The sequence below is a fragment of the Ictalurus punctatus genome, chromosome 17, assembly GCF_001660625.3.
Source record: "Ictalurus punctatus breed USDA103 chromosome 17, Coco_2.0, whole genome shotgun sequence".
NCBI classification, from domain to species: Eukaryota; Metazoa; Chordata; class Actinopteri; order Siluriformes; family Ictaluridae; genus Ictalurus; species Ictalurus punctatus.
In genome coordinates this window covers 8282211-8291005 of record NC_030432.2, presented here as the reverse complement: position 1 = coordinate 8291005, position 8795 = coordinate 8282211, and positions in this window count along the sequence as shown.

Here is an 8795-nt window from a genome sequence, read left to right as displayed (position 1 = left end):
GAGAGAAATGAATCGCTCCAGGCTTGTACTTTTACATTTGGTGGAATTGAAGGCTAGAAAAAGGTCAACCTGATGAAAACTGAGAAGAGAAAGGGATGACATCAAACATGGTAGAGTAATGAGGGGTAGAAATTATTGGGCGAGAATTATTGAGAAGTGCTCAGGAGTGCTGAATGAGCTCCAGGCTCTCTCAGGGAGAGCAAGGCTGTTGAGACTCACCCTCGCACACTCAGAGCGGTTCCCCACACACACTCAGATCATGGTGTAGGTAGGCAGCGGCGTAGTTAATCATCTGGAAGAGACTGATGGTAAAGCTGGCTCTTTCTGACAGGGCTCTGGGAAGCAGGCGGATGACTTAGGGATTTAACCTGGCAAATGGCATGGAGGACAAACGGTGGGAGAAAAGAGGAACTTCAGATATACAGTGCATTCAGAAAGTTTCAGACCATTGCACTTTTTCCACAATGTATGTTTTAACACATAATTAACACAGAAGTGGCAATATCGCAGGTCTTTTATCCCAGTCATGAACCTAATCTCATGAAACTTTCTCCCTATCCAATCTGGCAAAGCTTGAGATACTCTGCAGAGAGAAATAGGAGAAAACTCCAAATACTCATAGCATCATACTTACATAGAGCAGACAGATGAAGGCAAGTGCAGGTTTTTGGATTTTATTAAAACCATTATGGTGGACAAACAATAGGGATAGGCAATACTCAGAAACATGAGGCAGACGAATAGTCAGGCGAGCAGAAATAAGGCTTAAACTAGACACGACTAAATCAGGAAACTCATCATAGAGACAACAATGGAGTGAGACTTTCTGAAATGTGTCTGTCAGTCTGGGTTATTTAAAGGAGAAGTTTAATCACAAACCAGATGAGTGTCAGTGATCAAGTGACTATGAACAGGGATAGGACATGGCAAAGGACCATGGAAGTTGTAGTCTAGCTTCAGGATTTCCAGACACAGACGTGATAATACCAAAGAAGTCTTAAGGCTCAAGTGAGTAAGCGATTGTTTAAATGTTTAAATGAGTATAAGAGTCTCTATACATTGGCAATAGACTATAAACCACTGGAACTAAAATATTTAAAGGCTCTATCTCTGGAAAGTATGAATGGAATATTACATAAAAACAATGTATGGACACTAACACGTGTCGAATAAGAGTACAATTTATCCTAGTGCATCATTCCCGTCTGTCTGATTTCCAGTGCAGGAAGTAGACATGGTGTAATGGCCGAGGCAAAAACCAAGGACACAGACCTCAGCAATTCACTGTTCAGCTTGCAAAAAAAAAATAATAATAATACAAATAAAAAGAAGTGAATAAATAAAAAAAACACTTGCACTACATCGAATAAGATGTTAGACTGTAAAACTTTACAGCTTTCAACTGTGCAATACTTTGAAAGGAGCATTATATCGGAGAGTGCTGTTCTCCTGAGATAAGACCCCATCAGATTGCAGACTGATTATGTACCCATAAGCAGGAGTCTGATTTACACTTTGTAGCCAATAAACAAATGAAATATGAAGGCCATAAAACCTTCCTAAAGTGGTGTACCTTACCAAACAGGTAGCAGCTGGTCTAATCTTATGGTGGGTGAGAGAAGGGGCTTAATCTCCAAGTTCACTTGGGTGTTATTTGTTATCTGAGGACAACACGCAGGTCAACATGGGCATGGACGAGAGCCGCTGACTTGATGTGTCTCTCCAGGTTCCTGTGCATGTCCACTGTGTAGGTCCTATGCCATTTGAGACACTTGTACAGGGACTACTCCTTCCCACAGAGCACTGATGCTCCTTTATATTCCTAGGCTTGTCCATATAAACTTCCCTCTTCAATTCACACCACAGGTTTTAAATAGGATAACGTTCAGAGTCTTAGATTGCAATTGCAATACACTGCAGTCTTTTCTGTGTTGATTTGGATGCATGTTTTGAGTCGTTATCTTCAAAGACGGGGCGGCACTGCGGGTAGCATCTACAGCTGGCGCATCCATAAAGTGAGTCATAGTGATTGTATAAATCAAACACTACACACAATCGTTCAAATTTTCCACTCAAACAATATAAGAAACTTTATATTTGTTCTAACACTAAATCAATCTCAGTAGAAATACTGTGCTGAAATTACCGACATCCTTATGGAATATTTAAAGTAAAGACAAACAAATTGTCATTCTTGAAAAAAAATTATAATAATAAATAAGAAAAAAAGGATTTGATTTGCACTAAGTCCCCAGGAACTCTGTTGTTGTCTTATGGTCATGTGCTTTTTTCCACCAAACATACCTTTTGGAATTTTGGGAAGAATTATACCTTTTTGGAACTGTTCTCATCAGACCATAACACATTTTGCCACATGGTTTGCTTGGATGTTTTTTCTGAGAAAGGGCATCCATCCAGCCACTCTACCTCGTTGCCCAGACATGTGAAGATTATAAGAGATTGTTGTCACATGCAGAGAGTAATCAGTACTTGTCAGATATTACAGCAGCTCCTTTAATGTTGCCGTAGATCTCTTGGCAGCCTCCCTGGTAAGTTTTTGTCCTTTTTATAAATTTTGGAGGGGCATCCTGTTCTTGGCGGTGTCACTGTGGTGCCCCATTTTTTCCACTTGTTGATGATGGCCTTTACAGAGTTCCATGGTACATCTAATGTTTTGGAAAACTTTTTGTACCCTTCTCCTGATTGATACCTTTCAACAGTGAGATCCTGTACAGGCTTTGTCAGCAGTCAGATGAAACCAAGAAGATGTCAAGAAAATCTTACAGAAACAGCTGGTCCTTATTTGGGGTCAATTAGAATAACTTAATTGATGCCAGCTGTATGATAATTACTTTTAAACATGAAATTCAATGTAACTTGTTCATTCTGAACACAGCCGCATTCCCAATTATAATGTGCCCACTTATGCAACCTGGTTTTTGTAACTTTTTTATTTTTCCTATATTTCCCTAAAAGGTTTCTGATTGGTTTTCCACTTCACATCGAGGGTGGGAAATGTTCTGACATGATTTAACTTGGTTTCATTTTTTTTTTACACAAAAAAACCTGCAATTTTAACAGGGGTGTATAGACTTTTTATATCCACTATAAATATGAGGTTGCACACATATAAAATATATTCAGCAACTATTACCATGGGGAAAAAAAAACAAAAAAAAAGAACTTTTAACACAAAAGACTCTTATGTGACATTTATGGTCATAACAAAATTTTCACATGTCTGAAACCGTTGGAAATTTGCCAGGAAATGTACAGTGCCCTCTATTAATATTGGCACCCTTGGGAAATATGAGCAAAGAAGGCTGTGAAAATTTGTCTTTATTGTTTGACCTTTTGAACGTTTGTTCAAAATATTCACAAAATACTCTGCTGTCATGGACAGAAAGAGAACGAGAAGAAAGAGAAAAACAAAATAGAGTCATTCAAAGGCAGAAAGGATGTGTTTATTACACTGTTTGCTCACTCATCTTTAATCGCATTTGTTTTTATAGGCGCATCAGATTGAAATATTGACTTGAGCGTGTATTTACGCCTCAGGTTGCTAATACTTTTTCAGCAAAGGAGGAATTATAGGAACTGCTAGCTTGAAACGACAATAATTGAAAACAGTGTACGTCCTATAAATGGTCTGAAATCTAAGCTGAGGAACCATGCGGTCAAAACAGCTGCGTTTTTACTCGCCCTTCATTTTGTGGAGTCTGATAACATTAATCCAGGATAACAGACATGTGGTAGCACTGTTTGTGCATACTGAAACTTCAATGGTGTAACAACATGGATATCAGACAAAGGAGGTAGCACAAAGTATTAACCAAAAGGGTGACAGTAAATGCTGTACACCTATATTTAACAAAGATTTTTTGTGCTCTGTTTGCAGTTGTTTGAAATCCATGAGAGAAGAGCATATTTGTGAATGTTTTGAACAAAAGATCAAAAAGTTCAACAACAATGACAATCCTTCTTGCCTCATATTTCCCAAAGGTGTCAATATTAGTCGAGGGCTCTGTACAGAGACGCTCACTATGTATGGGACTGCACACAATGAGAGCAAGTGATACCCAGTGTAAAATGCAGGTGGATCAGTGATGTTTTGAGGCCATTTTGTGGGCGGTCGTTCAGGGGCTCTTATGAAGAGTGATGACATCAGGAATTCTGTAAACTATTGGGTATTTCAACCCAAAACATGTCAGGAAGTTCAGACATGGGCAGAAATAATGCTTTTAACAAGACCAACTGTGGATGGTGAAGTCTAACACATGCTTCCTCCGAGACATACGAAGTCAGTTAAACACATCTTTTCTAAATGCTGCTCATGCTGCATAATACACTCGGAGGAAAGCTCTATCTGCCCTCTTCTGCATACACGAGTTCACAGATGCCCAAAATTGGCTAAAGAGAGAGTATACATATCCAACTGTGCTCCCTTAGCTCCTGGTTACGAATGGCTGTGGCACTGTCAGGATTTGAATTCAGGACCTCTGGATGGTACGGCGAATATTTTTCTGTCACAGCACTCAGAAGCCCCTTACCACGTTCTGCATGGAAGAAGCATCTGTTTAATCTTGTCAGACATTGCAGAAAGAAACTTAGTGCTGTTATTCTATCCAGAGCAGGCTTCATGAAATATTAATCATAAGGTTTCCAATAATGTTAAAACCAGTGTTTTGTGTATTTTAAAAAAAACAACTTACAAAAAAAAAACTGTGTTTGAAAAAAAAACCCACTATATAATGCTGTCCATTTTTATGAAGCGTGCCAATAATTCTGAAAAACACTGTCTTATCCTCCATGTCCATCTTCTTTGAGGCCTATTTTTAACTGTTCCAGACTACTACTACTACTACTATTATTATTATATTTGGTAGTGCATGATAAGACATTTTTAAATAAGTGTTCTCATATTTGGTCAAAAGACTTTTTGAAATAAAATACATTTTGAATAAATTTAAAAATTATGCTATATAATTTATATAAGATATATAAGATTTGTTAAATATTCTTTATGGGTGTAAATGTTTTGAGAGATTATTATTATTATTATTATTATTATTATTAATATTTGAGAAAGGAAATGCCTATAAGAGATTATTAGGGATAAAATCTACAATTGAGTAGAAAACTGTAATTGTGTGTAATATATATATATATATATATATATATATATATATATATATATATATATATATATATATATATATATATATATATATATATATATATATATATATATATATATACACACACACACACACACACACACACACACACATATATATATATATATATATATATATATATATATATATATATATATATATATATATATATATATATATATATATATATATATATCCCTTATTTATTACCCCCTTTTAATGATGATCATCAATACTTCTAAAGTTGACTGTAGATTTTTAACTGAAGCACAATTCAGTTTGTAATTTGCTATGGAAACAGTGTACAGTGTGATACATTGTGGGGAGTTTCTCTGGAGGCAAACCTTATTATTCAAGTATTTTCAAAAACTCTATGATTAAGCTAAAATAATGAGAGTGCTCTTTATTTGAGAATAATTAGTGGTGAAAAAAGTTCAAACCATACTGATTTCAGTACATGTCCTAATTCATTTGAGTAAAAGTAGTAATTATGAAAATTAATAAAGTAAGAGTAAATAAGTCATCTGGTGAAAAACTACATGAGTAATTCCTTTACAAATAACTTTTTACATGTATACAATTGACAAAACGTATCCAAAATGTTCTATTTTCTATTCTCTTTTTACATTAACTAAGTGTTCTTAAATGAGCCAAAGTGAGCCTTATGCCCAAGTGAAGAACACCTCCATTATCAACAATGTATAAAGAAAATTAAAATTGGCTGGTTAGCAAAATTACATTATGACTTATATTATAAATTGTAACTTTTTTAACTGTATTATTTTGTTTTCTGGGAAACATGTAAATATGTTCTTATGTAGCTTCTGAAGAATTAAACAAAATAATAACAATTTACACCGATCATCCTGTTCAAAAGTTTACACCCCCCTGGCTCGTAATGTATCATGTTGCCTTCTTGTGCATCAGTGAATGTTTGCACCTTTTGTAATAGTTGTGTACGAGTCCCTCAGTCATCCTCAGTGTGAAAAGATGGATCTCAACATCATATAGCCGCTGTTGGAAAGGGGTCAAATAGGCAGAAGATGCTGGAGAAGCAAAGAATGTGCAGGATCTGGAGGATTTTTCTGCTCAGGACAAACAAGGGACTCAGGACAAACTATCACAAAACATGAAAACAGTCGTTGATCATCCAGGTAACGACACGCAGTATTAAGAATCAAGCGTATGCAAACTTTTGAACTTTTTATGATCATTATTAATATTATTATTATTATTATTATTATTATTATTATTATTATTTTAATTATTAACATTTAGCAGATTCTGCAAGGCATATGTAAACTTATTACCGTAACTGTACATAGATAGTTATCTAGCAAAAATGCCCTTTACACATTATCCTGAGTGCTGTAGCAGCACTTTGATATTTTTAACACAACAGGCAATAACTACCAAACATGGTAAGTTTAATACAGAGCTTTCATACTGTACAACATCAAAAATCTGGCTAGTTAGTCTAGCTTACTCAGGTAACTAATGGCTTACCTGTACATGTTTCCACATGTTGGATGTTTACCTGTGAAATTCAGGTGTCTCTAGAGGTTATGGATGGTACAGTTTGCAGATCATTATCACACTGTTTCCTTTGAAGCATGTGAAACTGAGGACAGCTGAGAAATTGGACAAGGAATGCTCATCTGCCTTCACTGTCTCAGACATTGCTGCTGCTGATTATGTTTTTGGTGCCTCAAATGTTGACCTTAATCAGGTAAGAGCTTAAGCTTGAATTATTTAAAATACTATGCACATATTGTCTTTTAATTGGCTGACAGGCTGATTATGTCCTTAAGTACTGTAATGAGTAGCTAATGTAAGATGTAGTTTGTTACTTTCCACCCGTTTTCATCGTCCTCTGGATCACTGGAAGGTCATATTTTACCTCAGCTGACAACGTTTGGCTCAAAAGGTAACATCAGACAAGTGATTTTCTTTTTCTTTTGACGACTGTAACAAAAGAAAAGCAGTTTCAGGGAATTCTATTGTTCTTATCTCTGAACCTGCCAAAGTTTCCGTATGGGTGGTCAAGAATGTCCCTTCAATATGAGATAATGCAGTCTTGGTAATGAGTTTCTTTCACATTCTTTTCCACTTTTTTTTGATGACAGATAAAATGTCAGACATTGAGACATGCTGATGTACCTTTGGTATAGCTAAAAAGTCTGTCAGGCTTCTTGATGAGAACATTGTGATTGGGTGGTCGCAGGTGCTGGATTTTGAGTTGCATAATATGATGATAATGGGCCATTTTATGCAGCAACTATGATGGATGACAATGTAGTGTGGATCATACTTACCTGATTAATAGTCTGTCCAGCTGCAGTGGTAGAAGGAGGGGCTGACTGAAAATCATTAACTCCAGCTGATGAAACAGATGTGTTAGTTTGGCCTTCAGTAGTTTTCAGTAGTTCGACTTTATAAGGACATTCACAGAAGCAGTGTACCTCATTTATCTGAGCTGGCTGCTCTCCTGATAAGCTTGAGAAGCATGTGGATACTGACCATGCTCCTGTTGCTGGTGACCTGTTCCAGGTTTCTGTGATTCTGATTAGCTGCTCAGTGTAATAAAAGACATGGTCCTCTCTATTTTTACCCATTGGATGAAAACCTGTCAAGCCTTGCACTTTTTTTTTCAACTCTGAAACATAGATCTAGGAGTAGGTGTCATCAGTCCTAAGGCCAAAATCAATGAGTGTTCTTTAAAAGTCACAGAGATGGAAATGGCGCATGGTCAATTGAGCTTGATAGGAAAGATTTTGAGGTTGCTGTCTGGGATGGAGTAAGAGGCTGGCTGACAGAACTCTGAGTGACAGCTTGACCTTCAAACACTAGTGTTGCTTGAAGTTCTGACAGAGTGTGCTGGAAGGGGGTTTGTGTAATGATAAGAGTTGTCTGACAAAACCATGCCCCGCATATTTTGGAAGGCGTGATCAGCAAACTATCATCAACCAATCTCATTAAATCCTTTCACCATACACAGTTGCATCACGTCTACTCTGAGCAGATGCAGACATAACTCTCTCAGTACTGTTATCAGTTGGGGATAATTTGTCAAGGGTCTCATTCCCATAAGGATATAACGTTCTATCTTCACTGGAAGCTCACGAGCAGTGATCAAGCTTACGGAAAGAATTGCTGTCAGTAGATGACATGTTATCTGGGCATAAAAGGAGATTGTTTTTAGACCGAGTGGAATTTTTGACTTTGATTAAAATTGAGTCTCTCTGTGAAGTTATTTACAAGGAGTCTTTGAAACTTAAAAAACTTTCTCCTCCATCTTTTACTAGTGCAGAATTCTTGACAAGTGAGCTGACTGAGTGGGTGAGTAGACAGCTGCTCCCACTTGTCTATCGCCACTTGATGTGTCATGACTTTTCAGTTTACTTGCATTAAGTCTCTTGCAGACGAGATTCACTGCGACAGGTCCAGAGACCATGGTGAGGTTAGAAACAGTCTTGTTAGGTGCCTCTGGTCTGTATTTGCTTCTGTGTGTCAAAGGAAGTGTATTAGGCTTGTGAAGGCAGTTTTTGGGAAGGGAACATTCAAAGTGTGGGAAAATGTGGAGACATGGAGCTTCTCATTCATAGAATTGGTAAATAC